At 36.0% G+C, this 14,235-nt stretch overlaps 1 protein-coding gene across 1 annotated transcript in view; it reads right to left on the reverse strand.

Moving 5' to 3' along the window:
- The window catches only part of dchs1b (dachsous cadherin-related 1b), a 151,897-nt gene extending 138,032 nt beyond the window's left edge, over window positions 1-13,865 (reverse strand). Inside the window, exon 1 of the mRNA XM_021479350.3 lies at window positions 13,528-13,865. The gene's annotated coding sequence lies outside the window, so the exon portion shown is untranslated. The remainder of the gene's footprint in view (window positions 1-13,527) is intronic.
- Window positions 13,866-14,235: the final 370 nt, after the last annotated feature.

Consider the following 14,235-nt stretch of genomic DNA (forward strand, 5'->3'; position numbering starts at 1 on the left):
ATTACTACTAATTTCTTCAGCGTGTAAAGACCCTCAGTGCACTTAAACAAAACAGCTTAAGACATCAAGAGTTAGTTCAAGGTTGAAACTGATGCCAACTCTAAATCTCTTAAAGAGAATTTGCCACTGGTTCACTGGAGGTTTACCAGCCCCGGTGCATTATTCAGGAAACAGATAAAACCCTCGGCTAACATGCTAACATATGCCGAGGAAAGATCTCATGAGTAAAAACAACCTCCATCATCAGGAGACATAATGAAAAGTTTGTTCCTCAGTTTGGACAACAGTTACGTAATCCATAGGGACTGGTATAAAATAGCCTTCCGGACATTTCTCTCGACACAGGCATACGCTAGTTTGATTTTTATGGTCTCTCTGTGGCACAGGTTTAATAGGATATGAGGTTTCCTAAAAAAGTAACTGGAAACATGGAGTTTGTCACAGTGGCAAAAAGCAAGGAAGAAACTTGTCTAAATTTCCTTCTAAAATCAGAGGGAAATCCAGAAATAACAAGGTTCGGGGTGACCCCACAAGCTGACCACAGACACAGGTTTCTTTCAGTTTTCCTAACTTAGAAAAAACTATGCAGTTTTGACTCTTACATTTTAGTTTATATATATATATATATATATATATATATATATATATATATATATATATATATATATATATATATACATATATATATATATATATACATATATATATATATATATATATATATATATATATATATATATATATATATATATATATATATACATTTACTGTATTTTAATTTTAAAAAATCATTAATAACCATGAATGATTTCCATAAGTGCATTGTACTAAATATCAAGTACTGAATGCTAATGCATACACATGACAAAGGTAGAAAAAAAGCCTTTTCAAGCATCTAAACAATCATAATGTAATGCAGTTTTACTTTTTCCAGTTTTGTTGGTTTATTTAATAGTTGTTTTGACTGACACAAAAATGTCTTTGTGTAACAATAGTTTATGTACAAAAAATATTTTTTATATATATTGAGCAAGAATGACATGTTTAAGACAATACTATTTAAGAATATCTATTTATTATCAGTTTTAATGTATACATTTAACCCTAGTGTGCTGATGGGAATGTTTTCATCCACTCTGGGGTGATTTTGAGTCTTAATTTGGCCACAACTTTTTCTGTGTTTCAACAAATGCAATAATTTTTTTTGACAAATCCTATTGAAATTTTTCAAAAAATGTATAATACACTCTGGGCAAATTGACCACCCTTTCGTTATGTTGGTGGCTGTTTTTGCCCCATTGACTTCCATTATAATCACATTTTGATTGCAAATCCATGACACCAATTAATCCAAACAGCCACAAACTTAACGAAAGGGTAGTCAGTTTGAACAGTGCACATGGGTTAACAACTATAATCCAAACAAAAAAGTGCTATCTATTTGACAGCTGACAGGTTTTAAATAATTTAAATAATAATATTTAGTCATAATAAATCTCTTATTTAATATTTACATAAATAGCTTTCATTTTTGCATTTAGCATGTTATATATATATATATATATATATATATATATATATATATATATATATATATATATATATATATATATATATATATATATATATATATATACTGTATATATATAGTAGATGCTAAAATGGGATAATCAAAAACATATCAACCAAAGTCAAAACATTAAAAATTGGGTTCAACTATGGTTTTTCAAAGGCCAACACAAGAGCAAAATAAACATTAAATTGCTGTTTACCTCTTCCCTGTGTGATTTTTATATTTATATGTCTATATTTAAAAACAGAACATGATTGACATTATTTTGCCTATAGCTGGCAGGCAAACTGTGTGCTCTGAGAAAGCTGCAGAGAATGAAGAAAACCCCTGCGGTCTCCCTGTTATGATCAGGGTTGGTGTTCAGCATGATCCTTCTCCAGGAATGGGATGTAACAGGAAAAGAGAAACTGCGAGAGAGACTAGTTCTCTGAATTATTAATAAGCAGTGACGCACTGTTTAACAAACGTCGAACATTGAGATGCCACATCTCAGGTTTCCAATGTCTCCAGGTTACAGCAAGCAGTCCCAGTACACACATTAAAGTGAGAGATTAAACGCTCAAGACTCGGACAGGTTCAATTGACTCAAGAAATACAAGGAAATGCATTGCTTTTAGACTGGATTTACATTTAGCCACTCAAAAATATTTGCAGAATGTAGGAAAGTGTGAAATAATTATTTGTGGGTATATAGGCACTACAATAAATTGATATTTTGATCATAATTACATTTTTACCATCATTTATTTCCTGTATTTTTTATAGCCTCATGGAAAGTTTTTGTTGTGGATTTCCTAGTCCATTTTGGTTATATTTGGCTAGCTAATTTTGTTATATCATTAAATTTATAGATCAAAATACCCTTGAATCTAATCATATCACCATCTTTTTTTTAAAAGTATAAAAGAATCAATATCAGATCATATCATTACATCCGATTTGTGAATTACGTGACCTACACAAATTACCACAATATTTCAACTCTCAGACCCTAATAGGTTTGTTAATACTTAGATGCAAAAACCAGATGCTTGTCTAAATGAGAATTACAGAGAGGCCTACACCCAAAGCAACCCAGCACCGGCTGCGGTACCTTTCTATTAAGGAAAAGGAAGTGTGCCTGAGTAGAATTTTACACTGACTTGTCCAAACTTTGAGCTTATCTACAAACATGCATGTTTCCAGCCCATTTCACCGTGCTGATGCTTAAAAACAACCACCATTACCAGCCTTCTGAGGTAAAACTGGCAGCGCTAAGCTAAGCCACCGCCACCAAGATGAAGTTTTCTCTTCAATACAGTATATAGGGAGTCAATGGCTTTCATAGTATCCTGAATGAATCTCTCATTAGAGCTTCCTGAATGAAGACCTCTATGATTCAATGACATAATTACCGGGTGAATGAGCTGCTCAGGTGAGAGCAGACTAAAGCGTTTCGAGTCTATTCAGAGATCTGTGAATTACTCGCCTCTAATTTGTCTTGTTAAGCTGAGATTAATTTGTAATGAGATTTAAAACGCACATGAGATGAGATGTTGCACTTCAGTATGCTCTGACTGAAAGACTATTTTACAAACTCACACAAGAGGAAAAGATCTGGTCAACTGACTTAGCAAGAACATGCTTTATTAATGGAAAAAAGAAACCTTTCCTAAGAGAAAAGTCACAATCTGGAGCACTTACTTAAAATGGTTTGGCTCAAACCAAAGTGCCAGGGAACTGACTCCAAAATCTAACAATAGAGACGATTAGGTAAGCTAATTAAAAACAGAATCTTTTGCAGACACAAAGCTTTTTTTAAGATCATTTTTGCTGCCTATCTTGGAATTAAATGGAAGTTAGAATTTGTGTCTGTGGTGGAAATAAGTGGAAACATGTTCATTACACTTTCAAGTTAAATTTCTAGAGAATGGCACTAAGGGTATGCTTACAATAAATGTCAAAAATTAAACGTTTTTCATTAGCATATTTAAAACGTTTCATTGGAGCTACTATAGTAAATCCAGTGTGTTTTCATTTAGACAATAATAATGATAATAGTGTTTTCACTTGATCTATGAATTCAATTTTAAAACATTTGTGTTTCTAGGCCCTTAAATACTCTTGTTGTGTAAATGAGCAAACAAAATGAATCAACGTTTTTTTGTTTTAGTTTAAAACTGTTGATGTAAACATTTACTAAAACAGAGATGCCCAACTAGAGGCCGCAGGCCAAAGTTGGCCCTTGGTAACCTTTGATTTGGCCCACACTATAGAACAAAATCAGTGCCAAAAGTATTGAAATAAAACGCTTGTCAAATAGCACTAACTAAAAAAAAATAAACTCTGAAATAACTATTGGTCACATTTTTATTACTTGAATTGCCGGGGTTTTTATTTTTAGCTCCTGAAATTGAACACAGCTGTTTATTTAAGCTGTGAACATTTCAACATTTATGCTTAAATTCAATAATTTATATTCAACTTCCAGACATCACCTCCAAAATATTCACTTGTGTTTAAAAATACCATGTATAATATTCAAAAGGCAATTTTCGGCTTATTTTATATAACTTTTATAAATTCAGTGGTTCAAATTCAGCTGTTAAATATCAACATTACATCCGGGAACCGCAGTAAAAGCAACAGATTGCAGACTCACCATCTCCAGAGCACTGCTTTTTTTACCAGCAGATGAAGATGAAGCAATTTAAGATTTCAATCTACAATCTGTTGCTTTTCCTGCAGTTCCAGGATGTAATGTTGAATTTTAAAAGCTGAATTTAAACCACTGAATTTATGGAAAGAAATTTTTGAACTGAAATAAAATTAGCTGAAAATTGCCTTTTTCAAATGCTTCAGAGAGTAGGTGCTACTTTTTCTGCTCTGATATCCACATAACATCCAAACACTATAAGTTTGTGTTAGAAATACATTGTTTAAAGAGCCCATATTATGGGTTTTTGAAAATTCCCCTCCATGTAGTGTGTAACACAGCTCTAAGTGAAGTGAAGTATCCAGTTAAGGCTTAAATCTGTAAGTGTACAGTGTTTAAAACGGTTGATTCATCTATAAAAGAGTCGACTCATAGTGCTTCAAACGAGTCGCCTTGATACCGAGTCATTAGGTGTTTCGCCATGACGTACGAACGAAACCAAGTTATTCACGTGCACGCGCAAACCCAGGAGATTTCAAACCTGAGGCCCCGCCCTTTGACGCAGAAACCCAGACACACACACACACACACACACACACACACACAAACACACGCACACAAACATGCCGGTCGATTGAAGTCACCCTGCAGATGGATATTATATTGAGTCTCTACCCAAAGATGAAACATCAGCATTATAACCAAGCAGTTGGAAACTTCTGGAAGCTACATGCTACAAAGAATACTTCATCTGAGTTTGTTAAAGGACGGATCAGTAAAGAGTAACTTACTGCTGGACGTCAGGATGGGTTTCTTCCATTTCTCAAGTGTAAGTACGTGCGGTTAAAGTTGTTGCCTCGTTGACTCGAGCTTGCAAATGTATTTAGTTGTGATTTGTTACTTGTAACCGAGTGTACTGTGTCAGGTTAACTGGCTATATTCTCTTATCGCGTGCAAAGTCACGTTAAAAACGCGACGCCTGCTGCTTTGTTTATGGAGCTCCGTGCTAGAGTTCTGCTCCCGCGATTTATTCGGAAATTTATCCCTGCGGCTGTCCCTGCGCCAGATTTCTGCGGCGCGGGAATAAATTTCCGAATAAATTGCGGGAGCGGTCGGTAACGGGTTTAATTTGGGACGGGAGCGGGCTGTCTAGTAATATTACGGATATTGCTATGCGAATGAGAAAGAGAGAGTCTGCTTGGTGCTTGTGAGTGTGTGTGTGTGTGTGTGTGTGTGTGAGAGAGAGAGAGAGAGAGAGAGAGAGAGAGAGAGAGAGAGAGAGAGAGAGAGAGAGAGAGCGAGCGAACGAGCTTTGTGTGCTTGGTGCTGTGTGTGTGTTTATACAGACAGGTTGGCTGTCTGGACTGTATAGCTGGGTGATTTTTGGTTGCGTTCTCCCCCGCTCTAGCGGGATCGGGCGCGGCGGGCAGAAAACGGAGCGGGTTCTCAGGCTAAAACCTGGCGGGTGCGGGCGGAAGCGGGAGCGTTGTCGTCCGGAGGTGTGTGTGTGTGTTTTTGTGTGTGTGTGGCAGCTAAAATCCACGCCTACACTATCGAGCGTGTATGAACTGTGATTACTTTTTATATTGCTCATTGGCTATTGGCCATTTTACTCTCTGACTGAAGGCAGTCGACCAATCGCGACAGACTGTCATCGGTCCAATCAGCGCAGATTAGCTTCGCGCTAAGGAGGGGTTTGGGAACAAATGAATCACTGGACGATTCATACGGGAGTCGCTGGGATAATTAGGTAAAAATAAATGCAGATTATAAGACCATGAAAGTGTTTTTTGACCTTGCATGCATATTAGACTGTTGTTGGAGACCCTTCCAACCAAGATATGACCCTATTTCATGTATAATATGGGCTCTTTAAACAAAGATCAGCGAAATACCAGGGTCAAAACATGGTTTGTATGTGAGCCACCTAGCAAGTTGGCTACATCAGAAAAACAAATGGTGCTAGTCATATAACACATAATCATAATTTTTGTGTGATAATTTCAGCTGGAAACTGCAGTGAATTGTATGTTTATTACAGGGAGTTCTTATAAAATGTAGAGAGGGAGGAGAACAAATCGGCACATCCAAGCATAACTTAAAATATTTTTCATTTAGATATAGCAAAATCACACACAATCTGTTTCCTCCAGAACAATTCTCAGATGATTATAAGGCTTTTATTAAGAGCGTAAGGAAAGAGAACGGGATATACACCCTTGAGATCTGACATCTAGACAGGGAAATCACTCAGCAAATAGGCTCCTTCTCCCCTTTCCGACTGCGGTGTTTGCAGGAAACAGATTAATCGCGGTTTCCCCCTTGACCAACAAAGAGTTCAGACCTCACTTCTAATCTTAGAGTTTCAATGTCTGCTAAAAAAAAGGGTGGCGAACTCACATTTATACTAAACAGCAATCATTCAATGCAATACAAAGTACATAAGCGGCAGTAATGATCCTCCAGTGAGAGTGGGAGTGTGGTTTGAAATCCCCCTCCTACTCTAACACACACCCTATTCTCCTGGCTTATTCTAATTAAATCAAACAGCGCCTCTCCCCCCATGTGTTGCCTCTGATCAGTTTCCAAGTGTTGATGGGCAACAGTATGAACAGACTCCCCCTCACCACGTTTGTCTTTCTTTTACTGCCTTATAACGCGCGTCTCACGCTGAGGCCGCACATGTGCCCAGCGCTCCTGACATCAGCTATGATCTGATGCTGGAAAAGAGGCTTTAGAGCAGCCAAAATCACTTTTGTATGTTATTTGGTAGAGACTAAAAGTTATTTTAAGACCATGAACTCTTAAAAACAAACCTGTTTATTGGGGTAAATTTAAAATTATTAAAAGCATTTTTTCCAAGAGTTGAGTTTGTCCATATTTCAATACTACTATAACCCAGCATTATATAGCATGTGCATATAGGCCACACCCATTTGAGAGGCCACCCAATCATTATAACACAGGGGACACAATACTTTGATTGACAGGCCAATGTCCAATAAACAGATGTCTCTTGAAATGCAAATAAAGCCGTATCCAAGTATGCAAAACAATAGTCTGTGGTATCCATTATAGATTTGCGTAAACCGTTCGCAAAATTGTAAATTAATATTCAGATCTGCAGAATATATCGTTTAAGCATCTGTATCACAATAGTCTGCAATGGTCACACCTGCAATGTAATTGGAATTTAGCGGATCAGACATTATAGTTACAGGAGTAATTTCATATTTTAATTGTAAAGTAAAAGTATATTATTTGAATGTGTTTTTAAAACCTGACTGTAAGAATCCGAAGCAATTTTAAGCCATTTGGGCACAAATAAAACATTTAAAGCTTAAAGATTAGTTGTATAATTATTTACTCAATTAAAACAATTATGTTATTTTTATTATAATTCGGTGATTATTTAATTTCTCTTTCTGAATACTGCTTGACTCCACAGAAAATCATAATTTATTGTTTATTTATATATTTTCTCTGTTCTATTTATCTTTGCTTATCATTATATATATATATATATATATATATATATATATATATATATATATATATATATATATATATAATGCAGATATGCTCCCCTACAGAATCAATCGATCCATATGTATGAATTCTTTACAAGCTATTCAAGTCATCTGCTGAAATTGCATTTATATAGCAATTTACAGTGTAAGTCAGAATTATTAGCCCCCCTTTGGATTTTTTTCTTTTTTAATAATTTCCCAAATGATGTTTAACAGAGCAAGGAAATTTTCACCGTATGTCTGATAATATATTTTCCTCTGGAGAAAGTCTTATTTATTTTATTTCAGCTAGAATAAAAGCAGTTTTACATTTTTTTTAAACCATTTTAAGGTCAAAATTATTAGCCCCTTTAAGATATATGTTTTTTCGACTGTCTACAGAACAAACCATCGTTATACAATAACTTGCCTAATTACCCTATCCTGCCTAGTTAACCTAATTACCTAGTTAAGCCTTTAAATGGTAGTTCCTAGAATATCAAAGTCGAGTAAAGGAGGTCGAGCCTTCTCATTTATTGCTCCTAAACTCTGGAATAGCCTTCCTGATAATGTCCGAGGCTCAGACACACTCTCCCAATTCAATACTAGATTAAAGACCTCTGTTTAGTAAAACATACTCTCAGTGCATCATTTAGTGGGTTTCCACACAGATTTCTACATCTTGTTTATATACACTATGAACAGCAGCTACGCTAGTTATTCTCTTTGTTCTCCATTTCCACCTGGGAATACTCTTCCCGAGGCCCTCAGACTATGCAGAGTCACTGATTCGATCCAAGACCAGGGACGAGATGATCCCAAGGTTTCCATATCCTGGACCAGGCCGTATCCTGAGCAGCTGCTGTGGTGGTCATAGAGGAGTGGAGAGCATGAGACTGATTCCAGTGACGCTCCAGGGACAGACGAGTCTTTGCTGTGGCCAGCTTCCAGCCTCCGCTGCTGAGACTGCAGCTCTGCACAAGACGTTTGGCCAGCGGAGAAATAAAAATGGTCGTGCCCAACTGAGTATGGTTTCTCTCAAGGTTTTTTTTTCTTTACTTTCGCCAATCGGTAAAGTTTTTTTTCCCTCTCCGCTGTCGCCTCTAGCTTGCAAGGTTTGGGATCGATAAACCACACTGAACTGGGCTAAACTGAACTGAACTTAAACACTAAAAAAATTAAAACTACACTGTTTCAAGTTACTATGACCATTTATGTGAAGCTGCTTTGACACAATCTACATTGTAAAAGTGCTATACAAATAAAGGTGAATTGAATTGAATACATGTCACTTTAAGCTGTATAGAAGTGTCTTGAAAAATATCTAGTAAAATGTTATTTACTGTCATCATGACAAAGATGAATCAGTTATTAGAAATGAGTTATTAAAACTATCGTTTAAAAATAAGTTTAAAAAAATCTTCTCAGTTAAACACAAATTGGGGAAATAAATAAACAGGGGGGCTAATAATACAGGGGGGTAGTAATTCTGACTTCAACAGTATATCACAGTGAATGAAAATATTGCAATGTCAGTTTTTTTCAAATATCCTGCAGCCTTAATAATATTGTTAAAATATTCACACCTTGTTGCCACCTTTAGAAATATTATTGCACTTTTTATAATTTGGTTGAGCACCTATTTAGATTAATGAACACGCTTTTGTGCGTTTTTTCATAATAATATTGTTAGAAATTGCATGCTATTATGCAACTAAAACGTAATACTTTCCCGTCAAGTTATTCGAGAATCATGATGACGGATGTTGTGGATTTACTACATATATACACTGTAGCCACCACACTAGCTATTATTTGAACACATACTGTAGGTGTGTTATCCAATCAATAATGGCAGGGAAAGCAGCCATGCATGAGGCGTTTATGGAAGGTTACAGTACTCGATTACTGAGAAACTGTGGATGCAGAATTCCTAACCTTTTTCAGCTTGTATTTCAGCAGCCATAAACACTTATTAATATCATTAAAGAATGATTACTGTATGTGATTTATTAGCATGTTATCAGCATGTTAACATAAGTCAGAATTATTAGCCCCCATGATTTGTTAACCACACTGTTATTTTTTCCCCCAACACATTTCTAAACATAATAGTTTTAATAACTCATTACTAATAACTGATTTATTTTATCTCTGCCATGATGACAGTAAATAATATTTGACTAGATATTTTTCAAGACACTTCTATACAGCTTAAAGTGACATTTAAAGGCTTAACTAGGTTAATTAGGTTAACTAGGCAGGTTAGGGAAATTAGGCAAGTTATTGTATAATGATGGTTTGTTCTGTAGACTATTGAAAAAAAATGCTTAAAGGGGCTAATAATTTTGTCCTTAAAATGATGTTTAAAAAATTAAAAACTGCTTTTATTCTAGCAGAAATAAAACAAATATGAATTTCTCCGGAAGAAAAAATATTATCAGACATACTGTCAAAATTTCCTTGCTTTGTAAAAAAAATTTGGAAAATAATTAAAAAAGAAAAAAAGTCAAATGGGGGCTAATAATTCTGACTTCAACTGTATATATTTGTATTGTAGTTTTACAAATTATTCCTGAATTATGGCAGTTTTAGTGTGTAATTTCAATCTGCAATTTGTGCAATTTGAAGGAAAACACAGTGGAAATGCACAGCTAAAGAAGGGGTCTGTGTTGAGAATTGTCCCATACTCTTTAAAAAGAGCACTATATGAGGGGAGAGCCATATGTCCTTCTGTCTGATATATTTAGTGCACTTTTTAATCCCATAATACATCTCAAAACCAAGTGTACAACTGACATTCACTCACTATAATTTTATCTGAGGCTCATACTAAATTAATTCCTGCATCTAATAAGAAGACAGCGCAAGTGGTTCATTTGTCCCTCCATTTTTCAAACTCCTGTTAAGTCATTCTCAGGCAGCGTAAACGTCCACTTATTACTGTAACTGTGGTATATTCTAAACTTGGTAAGCTCTAGATAGTCTGGCAAGCATGAGTACAAGCCACAATTTGTTGTCTACACATAAAGATGTGAAACGTTGTCATAAAATATACATCTCCCATCACAAATCCACATCCCTGTACTTGTGGAGTGCACACAACCCTTCAATGCCACTTCTGTCATTTCCACCACTGTTACATGCCTTTCACACATGAGTGAGTAAACTGCTCTCTTCTCATTTAGCTGCACGCTCAAGATACTTAATTACAGCCTGTGCAGCTCAAATGAGGGACCTAAATAATAGGCAAGCTGTGATGCTGTGAGGTGCGTGCAGTCACACGTTGCGTGCAGGCACATACTATATATGCGTCCGGTAGCCGCAGTGCCCGATGAAAGAGAGCAAAAAAAAGACTAATCCTACAAAAACTTAAACATGTGTCTCTTGTTAAAAAATGGGAGTCTGTTTTCAGGAGAATGCACGCCTCGACGCTCAAGAAGAAACTGATCTCTGCTTGTTCGGTTGACGTGCGAGGAATAGATAGAGTAGCAATCCCACTCCCACTGCTCCTCTGGCAAAATGTGGCTATTCTGTAAGATACAGGACTGCATACTGGTGGGGTGAAGGATGGGAACAATTCTGGGCTCTCAGTACAATAAGAAAACATCTTTCAAAGTAGATGTAACAAAATACCCAGTCAGTGCCAGGTTTATTTGAAACACCTGCAGGCACAGTGTGAAGTATAAAGCAGTATTCACAGTCAACTATTTAGGACCATAGCCAGCCTGGTGAAAGGAGTGGTTCTTTTTCTTAAAAAGTGGACCGTTTTGCAATTACACGCCTCATTTTCTATTTAATTATGAATTTGAAATACGAAAATTTTGTGACATTTTAAGCACTATTCGGAATTCGCTTATTGGATGGTCATCATAACCACAATTTTTGACTATTTTAGCCAAAATAGTATTCAAATCAATTTTAATATAGTCCGCGTTTGGTGCTTCACGACACTTTATTGGTCTTTTTTTTGTTTCAAGAATAAGATCCAATATTTAAAATAAAAGTTACTTTTAAAATGATTTCACAACTATACAGTAGCGAAAGATGACTTCCCCTACGTCAGATTGTATGTGTTCTTGCACAGCTAGACGTGTATGTACTCATGAAAAATACTTGTTAGCATTGGCCAAAACTGATTACCCGAAGTCACACCAAAGAGACAGCCAATAGAGGATTCTGCTTGGTCTTAAAGCCTTTTTTGATTGGGTTATTTTTACCATGATGGCGTAGCAATTAAAATAGAACTAATGAGCAAATGAATGGGACACATTCTGGATCTTTGTCAGTAAAGTGTGAATCTTTTGAACCACCCATGAACCTGCTATTTATAATACTTGTTTTTTGTTTTGTTTTTTACCCTAAGTAACATCAACTATTGTCTATTTTTTGGTCAAAGAGCTAAAACTCTTAGAAATTAAGGTTCCAGAACTTTTTCCCCTAATGATTCTCCAGTGATTCCACAAAAAAAAAAAAACATAAGAATCTTTTGTTCTTGGGAAATAAAGAACTATCCAGCAAAGGAAAGCACACTTTACTCCTAAAATAAAGATTCTTTATTGGCATTTGTGGATCTATATAGAACTTTATTACACATTTAGTGTTGAAAAACGTTTTTGTAGCATAGAAAAAAAAGAGTTGAAGAACTTTTCACTAAAATGTTCTTTGAGGAATTTTGGCATGAGTAAAAGTTTTTTTGGTTTTTCCTCACTCCTTTATTTTTAAGAGCATTTCAGTGAAAAGCAGAGTTTATAGAGATATTTTTTGTGTAATCTGGAGAACATTTTCCCACTATAAAGAACCATTTGTCCAATGCAAAGATTTCATGGTTGTTAAGTTTTTCATGGAACCATTAATGTCAAGAACCTTTACTTTAAGAGTTAATGCTTTAAAAGATGGTTTTGGAAGAAAGGTCCTAGAATACATATAAATAACCTTTTAGTGAACAGTTTTAAAAGAGAGTTGTGGTCTTTTTTATAGATTTCATATAGATTTCATATTTTTATACAGTATTTAAAAAGTTAAAAAGTTACACTTTTTTAAAATAAATTAATCTTACACTTCTGATTTTCAGATTTTTCATATGTATTAATTCCAGTACTTTACCATAAACCAACATATCAACCATTTGGTAGAGGCTGAAATTTTGATGGGATGTGTTGGGGGAAAAAATGCATTGAGTGTGTTAACTAGCGACATTAAGAGTTAAGAAATGCAATCCAAAATATTTTTCTTGGTGGGGTAGTTAAAGGGTTAATAACTTTTTTCCAATATAGCTAATGAACCTTTCATGGAATGAAAAGGTTAAATGCATGTTCAGTACTGAGGCATTCCTTGTTGTGGAGAATATCTGTCCACTAAAGCAGGTACAGTAACACACACACACCTGCCTGTAGGAAATCCGAATACACCAGAACATAACATTGATTCACAAACCTTTAACTATAAATAAGCAGGTCTAGATCATTCTGGTGTTTTTGTTTCAGCTCATTGAATTGCTTCACATCGAGGAGATACAGCATGAGTTACCTGTCGATCCATTCATAAAATACAGTCCTTTTTAACGTATCAACGCAGAAAGCTGCATGCTTTAACCAGCTGACATGAAATACTACAGCCTACCAGTCATTTCATCAGGGCATGAAAAACCCCAAGAGAATGAATGAAACTGCATGCACAAAGAAGCGTTTGGTTATTACTGCAAATACCAAAAAAAATATCAGCCACCTATGAGAAACGGTGCCAGAATTTGAGTTAAGCAGATTGTCTCAAGTCATAGCTAACGATATGATAACGACATTGATCCTTACATTCATCTGAACGAGCTCCGCCGCTGTCTGTGAGCATCCGTTGTTTCACCCAAATCCAATTTGTATGCAGATGTATCCAGTCTGTTCCCAGCCGCAAACCGATCGTTTTTAAGACAAACGTATCAGCATTAAATCCATAAGAAAGAGACTGAATTCTCACGCAGATTCACTCCGTGCATTCACCGGCGAAGAATAGCCTCAGCCCCTCAGGTGTGAGCGGCTCCGCATTCACTCCTCCATTCACCAAACGGGACTAGAATTTTACAGGATCTCCTCCGGGTCTGAATATTAACGCGCACCTCCGTTTAACGGTCACCTCAGCATCCACTGGCCGATCTGTGGACACACCGCACCTCCGCTACTGAAACCCGACTCCACATCAGGCCCGGCCTCTCCTAATTTGGGTTGCTAATATATTGGACACGTGGGGAGCGGTACAAAAGGGGGAGCAGGGGAAAGAAAAGAGGACGGAGGGGAAAGGCTTGACTCGTTCGTGTACTGTAGTGCCACCATGCTCTGCCGTGGAGAACTGGTTTTAAGACAAAGAAAAAGATGCAAGACCCCTGTTTGTGTGGTGTGTCTGTCTAATTAATGACGTTGTAATTTGCAACGTATAAATATTCAATATGATGCATCTGATTTTAGATAAAAAATTAAACATGACTAATATAATTTGTACTATATAATAAGCCCAAAACAATTGTACTA

This window comes from Danio rerio, chromosome 10 (genome assembly GCF_049306965.1).
Source record: "Danio rerio strain Tuebingen ecotype United States chromosome 10, GRCz12tu, whole genome shotgun sequence".
Lineage (NCBI taxonomy): Eukaryota > Metazoa > Chordata > Actinopteri > Cypriniformes > Danionidae > Danio > Danio rerio.